At 44.9% G+C, this 18,942-nt stretch overlaps 1 protein-coding gene across 1 annotated transcript in view; it reads left to right on the top strand.

Annotated features, from left to right (window-relative positions):
* Window positions 1–18,942, top strand: part of Sema6d (semaphorin 6D) — a 574,281-nt gene that overhangs the window by 381,418 nt on the left and 173,921 nt on the right. Inside the window, exon 4 of the mRNA XM_085696406.2 lies at window positions 13,766–13,793. The gene's annotated coding sequence lies outside the window, so the exon portion shown is untranslated. The remainder of the gene's footprint in view (window positions 1–13,765; window positions 13,794–18,942) is intronic.

The raw sequence follows: 18,942 nt of genomic DNA, 5'->3' as shown, positions 1-18,942 counted from the left end.
CAGACACAGCAAGGATACAAGAGGAATCCCAGTGGTTTATAGGGCAGAACCATGGTTTCTAGCTTATGTATATCCCAAGTGGCTGTGGGCAGACAAGGAGATTGACCTGCTTGAGCCTTAAACTTGCTGATCTTCCCAGGAAGAGGTGACCTTTGACTTACCTCCCAGATCAACTGGGAAGATGAAATGTGGTCATCCCTGGCAAAGGGCTTTGTCTGATGTGAAGGCATAGATAAATGCAAATATATAAAAGGTGGCCATATTACCCAAATGCGTCCACAAGATTTGACTTTGGGATGATGGAACCACTTTCAAGCCAATGCTATTTCAACAACTGAGTTATGGGAACCGAGCTTCAGGATGCCAGCAGCTGGTGTGGAGTAACAGTACCCCAAATAATTATGTGAACTTTCTTGGAAAACAAAACACTCTCCCTACAGAGCAGATGCTTTTGCAAGGCTCCAGTCCTTAGACTGTGGAACCCTAGGGAAAACTGTTTTGCTGTGTTTTTGAAGCTAGAAACGTATTTCTATGCTGGATGAGACTTTCAAAATGAAATTTGACTTCTTTTTCTTGTTTTCTTTCTTCTCCCCTGCCCCAATATCTGTTTGTTTGCATTCATTCTCTTCTCCCCAGGGTGTTTCCAGTAGCCAGGCAGACTGCCAGCAGGGCGGGCTAGAATCTCTAGTAACGTGGGGTCAGTGGGGTCTTGGTTTGAATAGAAAGGAGATAGAGGGAGGCTTCGGCAGTTCTGCATGGTGTCTACATCTCTAGGAGCAAGGGGCTTTCAGAGGCTGGGCGAGACTCTGGGAACAGAAAGGAGCTAAAATGTAATAAGAAAGAAGGATGTGATGGGGAAGACCAGGAGGCAGGCTCTCTGTGCTCCGTGCTACCCATTGGATTGTCAATGCAGTTCCATCACCTCATTGCCACTTCCTTTATATGTTTGATTTGATTTGATAATGTGATATAATTACAATGCTATGTTCCCTTCTCTTTCCTGACTCCAGACCTTCTCATATACCCCTCTTTCAAATCCAGGGTCTCTTTTTCATTGTTATTACATGATGCATATATGTATATACATACGTAGTCCTAAATATAACCTGTTCAGTCTGTGGAATGTTACCTGCATGTTTGTTTTCAGGTCTGATCATTGGGTATTGGATAGCCAGTTGGTGTGCATATCCCCAGGGAAGACTATTTCTCCCTCTCTCAGTATCCCTTAGTTGCATGGCATTCTTTTTGTAAGGTTGAGGCCTCTTGAGCTTTCCCCTATGCATTTTGACATTTTTACTGGTGTGGGGTTTGTTCAGCTTACATTTGGGCAGTCATGTCGGTGAGACTTTACGGTTGAAGTTTCTGACATTTCTAGGAGACACAGTCTCACAGCAAATTCCCTATTCCCCTGGCTTGTCAATCTCCCCATCTCCTCTTTGGAATGTATCCTGAGCCTTAAGTATGGGAGTATTTCATTGATGTACCCATTGGAACTAGGCTCCACAACTCTGCACTTCGATTAGTTGTGGGTTTCTGTAATGGTCTCTGTCTACTGCAAAGAGGAGTTTCCTCGATGAGGGGTGAGGACACTTACCTGTGGGTATAAGGACAAATATTTAGAGTGTAGTAGGGATGATGCTGGTTTAGGGAAGTGGTGGTTGTAGGTTCTCCTCCGGGATCCATGACTCCACTAGCCCTGAGGAGTTGACTAGGTCTCTAGTAGTAGGCACAGTTTCCCTTTTGTTGAGCAGGTCTTACATTCACTTAGAGCACTGTTGATTACCACAAAAGTGTTTGTGTCCCTAATGTACCCTTACAGTTATCCTACCATGCTGGTCATCCTTGTGGTTCATAAGCAACATGGCTGGGTAGGACTATTGGTTGCCTCCCTCCTTTGCAAGCTTGAATGGTACCTTTTGGTACCATGATAGCTTGTCCTCAGGGAAGGGCATTCAGGTCAATTCTAGCTCAGGGACTCTGGGCTCTGCTTCTGAAGTACATGGTGTCTTGAGCAATAGGTGGTCTTTGACTCTTGGAGGAAGCCTTGTTAGTACAGATGAGAAAAGTTCAATACAACTATGTATGTATAGTTACACACCGAATTACATGAGTTAGTTGTCTCTCTTTTTCAGGTAAGTAGTTAACAGCATGGTTCCTCCTGGCTTTTTTAGACATCCTTGTTATTTTACACTCCTCCTTTCTTCTGTCTTTACCTCCTTACCCCACCTCTAATGAGCCCTGCCCCTTTCCCATTTCCCTGATCAGATCACTAGATCGGGTGCTCCTCCCCTGCCTATTGCCTCCCAAGTGTCCCATCTTGACAGTGGTTTAATTTTGTATCATATTGAGTAAGGTCACCTAGACCCAGAAAGGCAAATATCACAAGTTCTCTCTCATTGGTGACCCCTAACTCCAAATCTTCAGATATGACTACATAGCCTGGAGTAACCACACCTTCACTTTTCTCAACCAAATATCCCACCTCCATGGCTCTCACTCTGTCTTTTGTCCCTGCCTGACAGAAGCACCAAATGAGTCACCGCTGACAAAAGTTCTAACCTCTCTAAACAGTATCATTCGTTAAAAGCACAAGAAAACCCAAACTTGAACATACATTGCATAGAAGCCGCCAAGTCTTCAGTTTGCATTCTGTCTACGTATACAAGCCTGCAACATGAAGAAGAGAACAGTTCTGAGGAAAGGAGTTTGTATTCTGGGCTCCGAGGTGTGGGGTTGAAAACTTTTCTGAAGGCCAAGCTAATAAATATTTCAGCTGTTGTGATCATCTAGTCTGTCAGGACTATTCTCCTCTAGTACCTGTAAAGTAAAAGTATCCTTGACAATGTGAGTGTGACTGTGTTCCAATAAAACTTTATTTGCAAATCCAAAATCAAGTGGTGGCAAATTTTACAGACTACTGCTGGCACAGTAAATATTGCTTTTGAAAAATGAGGTACTGCCATACTTAATGGTACCTAATTTTAATCCCAGCACTCAGGAAGCAGAGACAGATAAATCTCTTTGAGTTATAGTTAAACCTGGTTTAAATAATTAGTTCCAGGCTATCCAGGGCTATAATGAGACCTTGTCTCAGAAACAGAAACAAAACGAAAACAGAAAAAACAAGGTTCTATCTTTATAAATTACAAAACCCTGGAGTCCCCTGTCACTTGGCAGGTGAGCGTGTCCATGTGACTAGACTCCAATTAGGCTGGTGATATTGGTTTGCTAAGGACATGCTATGAAAAGAGCAGTTGGAGCTTGCTTGTGTGCATCCCCAACTGTGAGAACCTGACCCTGGTAAAGACCAACTGCCTCCATCTCATTCACTCTGGGTTCCTATAGTGGGAGTGAGTCTGCCCAGAGGACCCTTCCAGGACTCCAACCTTGACACCTTACTTCCCAATCAATCCCATGAAGCCTGTCCTCTCACTGTCTGTGATGTCCTCTTCCCTACTTCGGCAGATGTGCCAAGAGTCCAAGTCCTTCCCAATTCCCAGCGTCTCCTTCCATCTCATAGGTGAGGGATTGTACCAGCTAGTTTTATGTCAATGTACCTAAGCTATAGTCATGTGAGAGGAGGGAACCTCAATTGAAAGAATGCTTCCATAAGATCAGGCTGCAGACAGCCTACAGAGTACCTTCTTAATTAGTAATTGAGACCTAGCCCATTGTTGTTGCTGCCATCCATAGACTGGTGAACCTAGAAAGCAGGCTGAGCAAGCCATGAGAAACAAGCCAGTTAATGGCACTCCTCCAAAAGTCTCTGCATCAGCTCCTGCCTTCAGGTTCCTGCCCTGTTTGAGTTCCTAGTCTGACTTCCTTTGATGATGAACAGTGTTGTGGAAGTGTAAGCCAACGAACCCTTTCCTCTCCAAGTTGCTTTGGGTCATGGTGTTTCATCACAGCAGCAGTACCTATAACTAGGGCAGACATTAGGAGGCAGCTCTATAGCGGTGATTCCTACTCCTTCCGAAAAATGCAGCCTGGCATCCTATCCACATCCATGGCATTCGCCCACTCCAGGCTCTCCTTTGTAGAAGCTATGCTCCTCCTTGGAGTTTGTATTGTTGTTACTGGGACATGGTTTGGGTTCCAGAAAACCCATAAGAATCTCAAGCCACCATTCACAAGTCTGAGCTGCTGAGAGCCTTCCCTGCTAGCTAAAGACCAGCCATCTGGACACTGTCTGAGCCCCCTGTGTTACTCTGTCTAAAGGCAAAAGAAAAATTCCTGAGAGAATCTGGAGTGTGGAAATCAGAGTTTAGATGGTAGTAAGTCTTAGACATGACTAATATTTCCTCAAGAGAATGGAGTTGTATGGCCTACAAGTAGTAATAGCCAAAGAGAGTAGCAGCCAGTCAAGAATCCAAAGCATCAGGAGCTGGGGAGATGCCATTCCCAGTGCCTGTATAAAAAAGTCAGGCACAGTGGCACCGACTGATAATCCCAGTGCGTAGGAGGTGAAGACAGACAGATCCCTGGGTCTTGCTGACCAGCCAGGCTAGCCTAACCGGTGAAAGAGCCTGTCTGAAAGACAAGATGGATGAGTCCTGAGGAGGAATAACACCCGAGATTGTCCTCTGGCCACCACATGTGTGGATATCCCTACACATGTGTACACACACACACACACACACACACACACACACACACACACGCGCGCGCGCGCGCACATCTCACCTAGAAACATCTACCAATGTCTAGAGGCACTTTTGGGTATTATAACTAAGGAAGCATCTAATAGGTAGAGGCTAAGGCTATTGTTAACCACCCTCCAATGCACAGGTCATGACCCCTCAATAAAGAAGTTCTTGGCTTTAACTGTCAACAGCACTGAGACTGAGACACTAATTAATGGTGCCCTGGTTTCTCTCATTACGAGTATAAGTCATGGGTAGACAGGACAGGCAAGTCGCGCTAGAGTGCTGAGTGGCCTGGCTCCCCAAGGGTGCTGTTGAACAGTGGAGGTCACTCTCCCCAACGTGGTCCTGGATTATGGCAACAGTAATGTGCACATGTGTGGTGCACATGTGTGATGCACGTGTGTGGCGGGTGCTCCACGCTTCTGCCCTGGGGCTGTAGACAACACAGGCAAGAATGGATCTCTCCACAAGGTGCTATTCCACGGGCACTGGGGAGGGAAAGGAGCTGCTGCTGACACCAACAACACTTCTTAATCCTTCCCCAGCCCTGCCCCCTTGATGTGTGCCCTGCCTGGACTCTGTCCAGAAGGCAGGCCAAGCACTGTCTAGCAATTGGCTTCTTCGCAGTTCCTTTGTTGAGATTTGGCGCTATATTCTTATATAATACCTTCTTTGCACCTTCAATAAATTCTTTAGTTTCTGCCTGTTCATGCCCCTTGCCCTTTTCTTTATATTGCATACATTTGATGAATTTCTCCTTTAGTCATTACAATGTACACCAGGGGGGACAAAAACGGACATGCAGCCTAAGGCACCATCTCAAACAGAGACCGTGTCTGCTGGATTAAATATCAAGCTTGTCTAAGAATGATGGCATCGGCCTATAACCCTGACACTTGTGAGACAGAGGCAGGACAATGGACCCAAGTCTGAGGCCATTCTGGTCTATCTACTAAGTTTCTGATATGAAAGGACTATATAACAAGACTTTGTCTTCATAAACAAAAGACAAAAACAAACAAGGGAAAATACCAAGAAGGCCCAAGTAATCTTGCAAGAAAATAAAAATGTCTAGGCTCTATTTGTAGAAGCCATAATGTGGCAGTTGTGAGGACCCAAGCCAAGATAAGCATTTTGTTTATTTATTGCTATGGGGCAACAAACTCCCCAACAGTTACTTAAACACTACTAATTATTAGGTCACATAGATTTGGGTCTTGATTTAGTTCGCCTGGGTGGTTCTAGGTTGGGTCTCTTGGGGACTGAATTACACTACAGAGCTTGCTTAATAAAAGCCTGAGCAGTAAAACTATCAAGTCCAAACTCCAAATACCTCATAATTCAGCTGTATTCAGACGTAGAATTTCTGCAGATATTGTCAGATAAGATGAAGTCATACTGCTACAGGGTGGAAGTTAATCCGATATAATTGTATGAGGGAGGTGGCGCATGAGGAGAAGACAGGTGTGGAAACGGGTGCTATCACAACCTGCGAATGCCAAGACGGAGGGCTCCACTGAGGACAGTGAAGGCTCTACCCACAGTCCCGGAGGGAGCAGGGCCTTGCAAACACCTTGAGTTTGGCTGCTGGAATTGTGAGAGGATAAATTTCTGCTTTTATAACCCAGCCCGTGTGTAGCATTTTGTACAGCAGCCCTAAGTAGTGCGTTGCAGGCTGTCTCAGGCAGCTGCAGTCAGATCTGGAAAGCTAGATCTGTCTGATTCTGTTCCGCTTGTTGTAACAAAGAACTTTAAACCAACTAGTTCATAAATGATAGAAATATCTCTCCTGCAGCACTAGAGGCCGCAGATTCTAAGATGAAGATGTCCGGGTAGAGCAGCGGTTCTCAACCGTCGGGCCACATTTAACCCTTGGAGGGTTAAATGACCTTTTGCGTATCCGATATTCTGCATATAAGATATGTGCATTTTGATTCCTAACAGTAACAAAATAACAGTTATGAATTAGCAACGGAATCATTTCGTATTTGGGGGTCACCACCGCACGAGGACCTGTATTAAAGGGTTACAGCATTAGGAAGGTTGAGAACCGCTGACCTAGAGCCTTGCTTTTGCTTCAGAGATGGCATCTTCTTGCCACAACCCTATGTAGTAGAAGGGGGAGAAGTGTCAAAGGGTTTGACAGACGCCCTCAAAACCTATGCAAAGGCACAAACCGCATTCACAGGACCTCATGGCGCGGTCATTTCCTATGGCCTTGTCTCAATACTACTGCACTGGCACACTGGGGATAGAGTCTCAGCATGAATGCTAAAGAGACTCAAATGTCCATATTCCGAATATATCATTACAAGAGACTGCATGGGACTGTGGGTGCAGGAGAGCGCCTTCAAAAAGCAGGTGTCTGCTCCAGGGTAGCAAGAACATCTGGACCCAGCCAAGCATTTCAGTCAGTATGTTGGACTGGCTGGTGGCTGTGAAAACCAAATAGAACCAGATTTCTTTTGATGTATCCTAAAATTATAGAAAAATAAAGGAACAATTATAAGCCACTAAGATGGGACAAAGAATCTAGGTAGCAGAAAATGTCAGAAGAGAAAAGAAGAGAGATGAGTAGAGATGCCACAAATGTGTGGCTGGGGTGTGACCTGCACAGGTGGACACAGAAGTTGAGCAATGTCACAGGGATTAACATCTCATGTCTCTGGGTCGGCAAATTATCTGATGGCACGGGTAAGAATGTGCCAGGTGAGGATTTTGGCTGGGAGTGGTCATGCATGGGCAGAGCCACATGGGCAGCAGCAAAGAGAGCTGACTAGAGCAGCAAACACTCAAGACCCCAGCATCTGGAGGTGCTAAATGGTGACCGCGGGGAAGGTGATGGGAATGGAATTCAGGGCAAGCCTTTGCTTTGGGCTGTCAGAGGCATTCTGGCTGACATTTTACAGCCAGGGCCTACTCTCCAGCAATCACCAAACTGGCTATCATTTCTGAAATTAAGGTAATAGAGTCTGTGCAAGGTAGAAGGAATATCCAATGTTTCCTAAGCATACATTAAAAATGAATACCTGCCAAAAAAAAATATTCCACAGAGAGGAGTTTGGTAGAAAAACAAATGTGAAAGATAGATTCACCTGGTGCTTCCAAATATCTCAGGAATGCCTCTCTTTTTCTCCGTTGGTCCTTCCACATTCCCATTCTTGGCATTCAACTCAACTTGGAGCAAAAAAACAGGTCTAAGGCTCATGTTTTCTCTGATTCAGACAGCACAGATTAATTATCCATCACCCATCATTGTAGCTGTGGTCTGGTCGTTTTGCTCTGGTTGATTGGCCAGGCACGGGTTAGAGGCAGCCCCATTTTCCTTAGTGTTAATTTCTTCTGTGTTAAGTGTGGCCATTTTTGTCAATGATCACGGAGTGAATCTCTGTGATTAGACATTTAACTATATGGTAATTACAAACTAAATAGTGTTTACAACAAACCCTTGGTTAGGAGACAGAGTCTATGTCAAATTATAGCCTGGGAAAATTACATAAATAAAAATTTGCATCTAGAAGGGCCCTTCACAAAAATTATAAAAAGATTGTATAATTTTTGTTTGCATTGCATAGTAGCTCTATGACTGTCAAAACCAATTGAAACAGTGTCCATAACACATTCTTTCAAAAATAATTTTCTCATAACTGTGTGTGTGTGTGTGTGTGTCATTATGGAAAACAGCATTGGCAATCACATTGTTTTTCTTCTGATTAGTGGGAAGCATCATAAAGAACGCAAAGCCCCAGAATGTTTTTTTTTTTGTCCTGAGGGAATGGGCAGAGCTGGTACTGGTGAGGCATGGACTAAAGCGATGGCCTTTGCTCCCTGCTTCTTCCCGAGCCCCAAAAGTTCCCCTCGCCACTGAGAAGTGTCCTGACTTTTAATTCTGTCTGAATTCCCGAAAGTTTTCATCACTCTTTGTTCAATGACGAGTCAAGAGAAGAGCTGTCCCCTCAATCCAAATAGAGAACTGCCTGAAATTTTCTAAGATGAGGAAATTTAGCTTAAGTTCTTGGATTTGGACAATTGTCTAGGAAGAATTTAATCTTTTTTTAATAACCAGAAGAAAAACTGTAAACATCATGATCTCTCTTCTTTAAGGAAAAAAAAAAAAGAGGCGAAAAGCTCAGGGTGAAGCGGCACCGCTGTTGACTATGCCTGAGGGAGCTTCATTCATCAACAGAGACAACATAATTCCCATCACCCGTTTAGCAGCCTGGGTGTCACTGAGGCTTACAGACTCCGGAGGATGCTATTCATTTGTCTTTAAAGCACACGCTAGTGTAGGACTTATTTTGCCCAGTTTTACTAGATATAAATGCATTCCTTGCTTTGAGAGCGTGAACTTACAGCTTTAGCCTTGGTCCCCATGTTCCCCCCTCCAGTGTTCCCATTTGTTCATAAAACCCAGTCCTCCATCTGAAAATAACTCCCCCTTCCTGAAATTAACAGACCCATTATGCTAGCAACTGAGTACCTGCTCCTCCCCGCAGCTGCACAGCGAATAGGTGGTTCCTAACAACTGGGGCATCCTAGAGAGGATGCGCGAGGTACTTGTTCACTACTGCCCTGACATGGAATTTATTGGGTACCCATCAAATATGCACCTTATTCTCCATCCAGCATTTCAGAATATAAAATCCCACAGCACGAGGTAGATATTTGATAGTCATTACATAAGTAAGAAGGCTTGCTTCCAAGACCCCCCCCCCTTGTCTAAGTAGGGAGAAGCAGGTTTAAACACAGGTCACGCTAATACACTTAGATGAGGATTCTGGAATGGGCAGGAAGAACTACACCGAAGCACAAATAAGGGAATAACTGTGTCTGCAGAAACTGAGCCCAGCCTCACAGAAGTGGTGTGATGTGAGGTTTTAGAGAATGAACAGGTGTTTATCAGCTGAAAAGAAGACTGAAAGAAATAGACCCGAGGTCATGTGTGGGCTTGTATGTAAGGGATACAGGCACCACCAGCAAGACAACGGCCTGGAGACCTGTGCTTCTGGGAACTGTGTGCTGTGACTGGGATCCAGCGGACGTCCGGTTGAAAGCAGCTGAGGAGCACCTGAGGACAGCGGTTGCCAGGTGCTAACAGATGAAGAGAGAAGAAGTAGATGGCCTGGTTTGCTCTGGGGCAGCTGGGTGGTGAGGCTTCCCTGCTGAAGACCACGTCCACTCTGGCACACGTCTCCGGAGCAAAGAGAACGTGGAAGAAAGCTACAGCGGTGTCCCAAAGATTAATGCAGACAAGAGTGTTGCTCAGGGCCTGAGATGGGTAAGGGCCTGTCAGTTTGATTGGCCTGGGAAATGGCTTGATCAGGAAATCAGGTCTCTCAGTGGACTTTAAGAACATTTCTAAAGACCGTGAGATATGGAGGCTTCTGACCGTATCCGGAATAGGTCCCCTGATGGATGAATAGACTGTAGAGAGGTGCTAGAACTTCATGGTCTCCGTGGAAGAAGGAAGTCACTGAAGCACATCCTTCGGGATGGCGCTGTAACTTGCCCTGGTCTGCCTTTGCTAACTACCCCCACTCTGTTTACTGCCCAGCAGGATGTGTGGAAGCCTGGCTGCCATTCCTCCCCACCAGATGCTGGTTGTTCGAGAATGTCTCCTCCTCTCCTGGCTAGGGCTCTGGATAAACAACAGCCACCAAAGTCACCACCCCCACGCTGAGTCAGTGACTTCCCTGTTCACTGCCACGTGTCCACGTGCACCTAAGAGAGGGGTGGGACGGGGGAGGAGAGGTGGGAAGGGAGATGAAGGATCTCACTAAATATCTTGTGCATTGAAGAATAAGCAAATGCAGGCAGTCAGTGTGTGGAGCAAATGGTTTTATTAGGGAACCGTGGAAAGGAACTGCCAAGAGTGGGGAGGGCTCTAGGGGAGAAAACCTCTGCTGCACCCTGCCCAAGGGCTCTCATTTATCTCAGGATGGAAAGTTGATGGCGACTGACGTCATCTTTCGTACGGCTGGTCCTTTGTGAGCACCTCTCAGGTGGAGCTAGTGAGCTGTCCACAGGTCCTACACAGGCTCCCCTGGCCCATTTGGGTCATTCATCCATTCAGGGGAAAGGTGATGTGTTCTACATGACAGGCTCTTGCCCTCACTGCCTAAGGGACTGAACTCCTCTCACCACAGTGCCATGAGACCTCTGGAACAGCCAAGCAAGCCCTTGCTCCCTTAGGTTGCCTGCCACACTTAGTAGCAGCCACAGAGCATTAATTAACACAGTGACCGAGTAACTGTGACCACACAACAGAACACACAGGGACAGTGCCGCGTTTGAATTAGTTCCTTCCTGTGTCTTATCATCAAATCTTTCCATTTCAGTAAAATAATGGTGGCGCGAACACGGTAATTTTTCATATGTTTTTATGTATGCCTGCCATTAAAAGTTGACATCAGTATACAGTCCCTTATTTTAGTTTAATCACGATCTCCTAGTAAATACTTAGTAAGTCCAAAGTTAACATATCCAAACGAAGAAAGGGAGCTCTTGAGACTGATACATAGAGAGTAATGATGTGTTCATTATCTTTTGTGCAGTATGTGAGCTGGAAAAGAATGTTTTTAATGCCAGGATTGGTGGCATGTATTTGAACATTCCGATGGTTTTTTTTTTTTAACAGTATCACTTGTAATTGGAGGTTGGAAGGCTTGTGCTGAACCAAGCAACACAATAGTTTGTGAACTGGCGGAGAATTAGAGCAAGCAGAAGGGTGCCATGTGTCCACTTCAGAATTTTGGTTCTAGGCAAATTCCGACAGTTCATGATTGATTATGATTAATTTTATTTACTTCATAGCTCTTTGTGGATATTTCCATCTAAACCAGAAGGGAGAAGGTGTAGGCAGACACCTGGGATTTATTCAAGCTTGTGGCTAAGCTTTCTCATTAAGCCTTTATATTTACCCCCTCCCATTTTTCACCTCTTTAATCGAAAGAGTCTTCAAAAAGAGTAGGATGCTTTTCTTCTAAGTCATTCCAGCCATGAATTTCAAGAGTTCTACGGCTTACATAGAATTAAACTATGAATGGACACCATGTTAATTAGGCTGCATCACCGAGGCTTTCTCCCTTTTTTGGTAATTTGTATATTTGTAGATTAAGGAAGATAGTGCTTACGGTAGGTCAGATATATAGAAATCACAAAGGCAGGGGCAGGGATCTGTAAGTAGGAAAGGACTGTGTTTACTGAATACTGCTTCCTTCAAGTATATTTACTGAGTATATTCTCTTCCGTGGGAAAGTAACATGTCCTTACCTCCTGAGACAGGATCTCATCATATAGCTCAAGATGGCCCATAACTTGCTATGTAGTCATACTAGTTTCAGATTAGTAACCCTGCTTTCTCAGCCTCCCATGCTTTGGGGTTACAGGCGTGCACCAATGCACCCACCTAGAATATCCACTGCAAACCCTTCCTACCCAACGCTTGACACTTAGCTTACATGCTACAACATTTCACATGCAACAGTTAGGGCTTCTCAACTTGTGATCTCCAGACTCCAGTTCCATAGAACACACTGGAAATGCCCCTGCCTGGTTTCCTGCAGCTGGGCTAGGCCCAGGAATGTGCATTTTCACAAGCACCCCAGTCGATGTTCATACACATTGAAATTTAAATGTTACTCTCTCTAAAACCTTCCCCTTTGTGCTAGGAGCACAGTACTTGTAGACACCAAACACTGAATAGCAAAGTGGGTGAGAGACAAGATTAGTGTAGCAACAGCTGACACTGTTGGCCTTCAAGAAGGTTTTTTCCCTTGATTCCAGCCAGAGGCAGGGGATTACCGGATGCTTTCTTCTGCCCCTTGTCTTTTCTGAAAGGCGAATTTTCTACTTAGACAAACTTCTTTTTGAAAGTAGTCTCAAAGCCAATGTGTGTGTTGTTGGCAGAGCAGAGGGGCACGGGAAGGGGAGCTGTCCATAAGGCGACGCATTTGACATAAAAACTTTTAAATTAAATGGGGTAGGAAGTTTGGAAATTTTCAGTGTAAGCTGAATTTAGAGATCGTAGCCTGAGCACATTTCCAGCTAAGACGGAGTCTTAGGACAGCACTATAATTTATTATGAGGCCATTTGATTGGAAATAAGTGAAAGGATTTTAATATACTTTCAGACTGCGTTTTCCTCTGCTTTTGAAGTCCATTGAATTCCTAATGTTGATTTTCTACTTTTTTGGTTTTTAAATCCAGTCCACTAAGGTCTACAAAGCTGTTTCTGCCTGAGGCTAACCCTGTTCTAGGTGAGCTAATCAATCAATTCCCACCCATTAGGAAAGAGCGCTCAAATAAAAAGAACCCTTACCTTTTGATGGATTTCTTAGCTGTTTGCTCAACACACTTCTTTTCTAATTGGCACAATACCAAAAAATGAGAAACCGTCTTAGGTTTTAGGAAGGGAAAAGTGTCCGGTCGCCGAGAGCTGTACAAGCATAGGCTCCTGCGGCGGTGATGGAATTGTTTTTAATTAAATCTTTCCAGTCCAAGTTGAAACACACACGTATTTAGGATGTAAAAGAAAAGCTTCCAAAAAGCAAACTGGGGAGAGGACATAATGTTCGGCTGAACTGAACACTGAGCTCAGCAGAAGCTTGGCACCCAACTATTCAAAAACTCTTCTTTCTGCTTTTTCAGACGTAGGCCTACAGGGTGGTGCAGGTCACAGGACACGACCTGTCTGAGTCCATTCTGCTGTCATGTGACCAACCTAGCCTGACAGCTAACCTAGACAACTTTATAGAGAATGAGATGCTACATTTCATGAACAGGGTCTTACCACAAAGGAATTGTTCTCTCTGACCTGTGAGGAATCATAGGATGTCTAAGACACACTTGACAGGCAATCTCCAAGTTGTCAAAGGCTTTTGTTTTGCCTCAAAATGCTGTTTCACACCTCCAGAGCCTAGACTGCAATGAGATTTACTCAGTCTCTTGGTGAATGGCTCCCCTTCACCCCAAACGTATCCCTAACCAATGGTTAAATTAAGTAGAAGAAGTAATCATTTCGCTAAACTATTGGAGAGACTATTTGTTTAATTCAGTTCTGTGGTTTCAAAGATCAGAAGCAACAAAAACACTAATGCATTTGTCTTTTCTCCTTTTAGGTTTTGCCAAGACAGAATAATCTCCAAGGTAGGAGACAGTATACTATTCTCCAATTTGTTGGCTAATTGCAGAATGATGTAGTTGCCTTTGGATGCGTGTTTCTCTCTGTGGTGAGTGTGGTACTCAAATGGTAGTCACAAGTGGGTGTTGGTTCTGCTGTTGATGGTGGTGATTAGAATATCCTACACATATAATCTGGCTGGATCCGACCAGAAGACAGAGAAAGGGGCAGAGGAAGGGAGGGCGAGGGAGGTTTTCTTGCTTGATTACCTCCTTTATGAGATAGCAGACTTTTTGTCTCTGATAGTCAAAGACAGAAGACAGCTTCTTTGTGAGCCCATGAGGCAGGGCCCCACACCTCCACTGAAGCCTATTTTGGAAGAATTAAAGAAGCAGAAGCCCCTCCACATAGCCTGACTCCTCAGCGGCATGTGGCCTCCTGTCCCACTCTGTGGGACCACATTAGCCAAGTTGTTTAACTCCCAGAAGTCTCCATAAGAACATGCTCTTGCGGATGTAGCAATTATATTATAGCACACAATAGGAACCCCTTTTGATTCCGTTAGGGTCTAGAGGATGTTCACCATCTGGTTTGGGAAGGCAGGAATCGCTTTTTCAAAAGGGCACACATCCAAGTGCTGTTGAATGCTCGTCAGAAGGAAGAAGTGTAAGCAACTCTGTTCATAATGAGATCGGTGCTGAAGCTAATAAGATGGGGTGTGTTTCCAGGGCTCGGCGTTTCTCTGAAGCTACGTGTGTTTGCAGTACATTTGGCCGCCGTGTCTTGTGTGGAGGCTGGGCTTCCAATTGAAAGATTTAAAGCTCTCCATGTGTTAATTGGAAAATAGAGGCATCTTTGCCGTAGAGCATCTGGCTTCCTAGGTATTAATTACGGCTCCGTCTACACATAGAGACTAGTATTTTTAACATCTTCTGCTATGCGCCATGTTACTTTTAGAAACTGTTAAGTTTTCAGATCACGGGTGGGGGGGGGTTAAGCTTTACTAGATACTGGTGCTATTTAAAGATATCTTTTATGCTAGGTATGCTAGCACCTGCTTAGACTCACGTCGTTTTTTTTAACCACTTTTGTATTCTTTGAAATGTCATGCAGTACATTTTCTCATAGCCTTTCCCATCCCCCAACTCCTCTCAAGTCCTTCCTATCCATCCTTCTCCCCCTTTAAAAACAAAATTTAAAAAAGGAAGAATGAAACACACACACAACAACAACAACAACAACAACAACAATAACAAAAATTTGAAATGTCAAACTTGAGCTGGCCAGCTACTCCTGGTCATTGCCAGCCCTAGAATGGGATGGATACACCCAGGGTCACTGGAAAAAAAAACGGATTTTTCATTTCTAGCAGGTACTGTTTGTGAATAGCTTCTCAGGAAGGGGTGGGACTCTGTTCCCCCATCCCCTCCTTCATGCTGGGACTCTGTCTGGCTTGAGCTTATAAGAGGCCCTGTGCGTGCTGTCACAGTCTCCCTGAGTTCACATGTATATCAGCCCTGCTCTGTCTAGAAAATATTGTTTCTTTAAAATCTTTCATCACCTCTGTTTCCACCCCATCTTTTGCATAGATCCCAGAACCTGGAAGCGAGGCCTTAGTCTGGGCTGCACAGCAAGGCCTAATCAGCGCTACAGATAAATAGTAAAATGTCTCTGAGAGGCAGTCAGAGTTTCTAGCAATAAATACCAATGAAACAGGGAGAAAACGGTAGGGTTCCTATTGCTAAACTTCATTGAATACTTTTTTTAAAAAAAGGTTTTTATTTAAATAATAATTGGGGCCTAGACTGCAGCCATTTCCCTAAACAGGGCTGCTAGACAGTCACATGACCGGCTTCCAAGGACTAATTTCTTGGCTTCCTATAGGTATTTTACAATCTTTGGCAACAGCCAACAGGATGAGGAAGCTGTGTCATCCCCTCAGGAACTAACTAGTGTCAGCTTCTGTATGTATCCCACAAGGGCAGCTCACACTGATGAAGGAAGCCCAGTTCCATGGCACACAATCTCATGGAAGGCGATTACAGCGGTCACCACCAATCCAGTTGAACAGGGTAACCGGCTCTGGGGAAGCAGAAGCAGCACTGGCCTTCTGACTAACTCTAGGATTTCAGATGAGGGTGTGATTGTGGTGCTGAAGAATTTTCATGCTTTGATACTGTTGCCCACGAAAATAGAGACTACTGAGAAAGTAGGTGAAGGAGAAGAAATCAATAATTGCAGACTTTTAAGTTTTGCATTTAATGGTCAACTACTTCTCGGGTCTAAGGAGAGGGCCTGTGTGCTGTTGAGCACCCTCCCTCTGGCCTCCCCTCCTACTGACTCTCCTTGCGGCCTCAGTGATGTTTCTTAACGTGCTTTTTGTTCTCTGCATTATAATTTCTGCTTCTCCGAGTGTTTCTGAGGAGTGTCTGGGATTCCTGAGGGCTGCTCCACCATCCTTATTCGACCCTCTGTTGTTGTAGCAAATACCCAAGAGAGACAACTTAAGAGAAAAAAAGGGTCATTTCAGTCTCAGGGTTTTAGATCATCAGAGCATGACAGTTCACATCAAGGTGCCCAGAAGAGAGAGAGAGAGAGAGAGAGAGAGAGAGAGAGAGAGAGAGAGAGAGACGTTCTCCTTTTCCGACATTATTCGTCCTGAGCTCTCAGCCTGTGGAATGATGTCGTCTTAGTCGGTCCTCCCAGGAAACCCTGTCATTTTTGCACTGAATTGTGCTTTAAATGACCTCCTGGCTCTGTCTCAGTCTCATCGAGTTGACAATTGAAGTTATCATCATAGCTAAGTTGCTTTTATCTTTTCTGTTTCTTCTAACTTTTTTAAAAAAGACTTGTTTTTAGTGTGTGTGTGTGTGTGTGTGTGCTGTGTGCCTGTGGATGCCCAAGGAGGCTAGAAGAGGGTGTTGAATCACCTGGTGATGGAGTGACAGGTAGTTGTGAGTCACCTGACAAGGGTGCTAGAAATCTACCTCCCAGCCCCTCAAGAGCAGTGATACTGTTAACCATGGAACCGTTTCTCCAGCCCTCTCCTGACTAGACAAGTACTCTACCAATTAGCTCCACCCTTAGCCCTGCTTTCCCAATGTGTGTCCTGATGCTGTGGTAACATCTAAGACTATAACCCTGACCCTGGAAGTTGGGGGGAGGGGGGAGAAGAAACTCAGTGAGAGGTACATTAAAGAGGGAGGAGAGACACCTCGATGAAAACAAAGATTGAGTGTCTTATCTATCTAATAGGATAAAAATCAGAGAGCAAGCTATTTTTGCTTTAAAGAGGGAGGGGGCATTTCCTACACCTCTGTAGTTATCAACTTCACGCGCAGAAGTTTCACTTCAGTTGCTGCTGCAGAATGTACTTCCTAGAAGGAGTCTGGAACCTATCCGGTCAGATAATCCTATGCAAAAACAGAGCCTGGAAAGTCTGCAGCTTCTTCTTGGAGGCAGAAGTGGGCACCTGCCTTCTCCTCCATTAAAGAGAACTAAGCAGAGATAGGGTGATATCTCCAGTTAAAGAAAGGAGATGATTGCCCAGGGAACTCTGGCACTTGGCACAGGATGAGACTGAATGCACTATTGAATATTTGGAATTTTGTTAATACGCAACATACATTTACAGTGTGTTTGGTTTCTCTCCAGTTCAGAGGGTGTGGCCTTCACTTCTTTTCTAAAAATCTAATTTTAGAAAGAGCTAGGTAGATCTGAGGATAGGGTCTTTATCATGCTGGAAGGTAACATTGGCTGGAAGAATAGCTTGAATATTTGCCTAGTGTTGCCAAGGCCCTGTGTCTGATCTTCAGTGCAGGGTAGATATTGTACTACTGTATAACCTTACCCTAACATTGAGTAAGTAAATAAGCAGGACAGAAATACATTGTTTCTGAAGGTCAGCAATTGAGTTGCAGGGCTCGGCAGCCTCAGGGAGCAAATCAAGTGTCCTTGGGAACCTGGTGCCTGCTGGAACTGGGCAGAAGACTCTCCACAGTCCCACACCATGAAGGTTTTAACAGCAGCTCAATTCCTCATAGGTTACTCAATTCCACATAGGCTACTCAAGTGTCTTCAGAACGTGGCATCCACCTTCCCCACAGTAGGCAATGTGCGTGAAAGAGGAGAAGACAAACGAGCAACCCAGAAGGTTTTGTGTTCGAACAGTCAGTTCTCTGACAACAACCAGCTGTCAAACAGATCACCTCAACTCCGACACCAACTCCCCAAGTCAACATAAACCCCAGGGTGAGCAGTCACACCTCTAGGACTAGCCCCCTTTCAGAAGCCAGCTGCTCCTGACGCAGTAGCTCCAGATAGGTCCAAACCCCTCCCCTCAGCCGGCTTGCCTTTTCAGCGATTTGTTCAAACTAAAGAACATGGGGTAATGCTAAGTTAACGTGGGGAAACGCTTTATTTGCTATGAGGAACACGTGGAGGAGATGGGAGGCGGACAGAAAACTGAGGAAGAAGCCTGCTTGTATCTTCCAGGTGTGCATCTGCCTGCAATCCCACGAGCCCTGTTGCCCAAGTTTTGTTTAACAGATATTTCTTACATCAGTATGACTTAATAGATCAGCAATCAACAGTTAGTAATTCCCTCTGCAGCTGCTCGCTCTCCCTGAGCGTTAAAGTAGGGCTAAAAGTCCCAAGCTCTTGACCAGCGTTTGCTTGTTGGCAGCTAATCCTCGTCATGAGGTTATCTGGAGCCAGCTAAAACTTATCTCATTATTCTGGAGGAAAACTCATTTATGTAGCAAATGCTCAGGACCCAGTCAGTTTAGGGAAGCAATAAACTATAACCACAGGGGGTACCCGGGAGAAGAGGACAGGATGCCCTCCGCAGGTTGAGAGGATGATGATTCTGGTGAAGGAAAGGAGAATTACAATTGAGGCTATCCACGTGTCAGGAGACATATTTTTCTAGAGGTGGCTGCCCTGGGAAGCCAGAAACTCCCGAGAGCTTCCAAGCATCTTTGTCACATCCTGGAACAAAACCCAGATGTCTCCCTTCTCACTCCATGATGCCATAGTCCCTTTTATGGCATAGGTGCCATCGTTTCTGCTACATTGTACTGGTCACAAAGCCGAAGTCTGGCATGATGTAGGAGGGGTAGAAGCCTTGCAAGCTGGCTACACCTATACCATGAATTTTCTTCCTGTGTTCAGATG

Source organism: Myodes glareolus, chromosome 10, assembly GCF_982192425.1.
Source record: "Myodes glareolus chromosome 10, mMyoGla1.1, whole genome shotgun sequence".
Classification (NCBI taxonomy): Eukaryota; Metazoa; Chordata; class Mammalia; order Rodentia; family Cricetidae; genus Myodes; species Myodes glareolus.
This window is presented reverse-complemented; position numbering and strand designations above follow the sequence as displayed.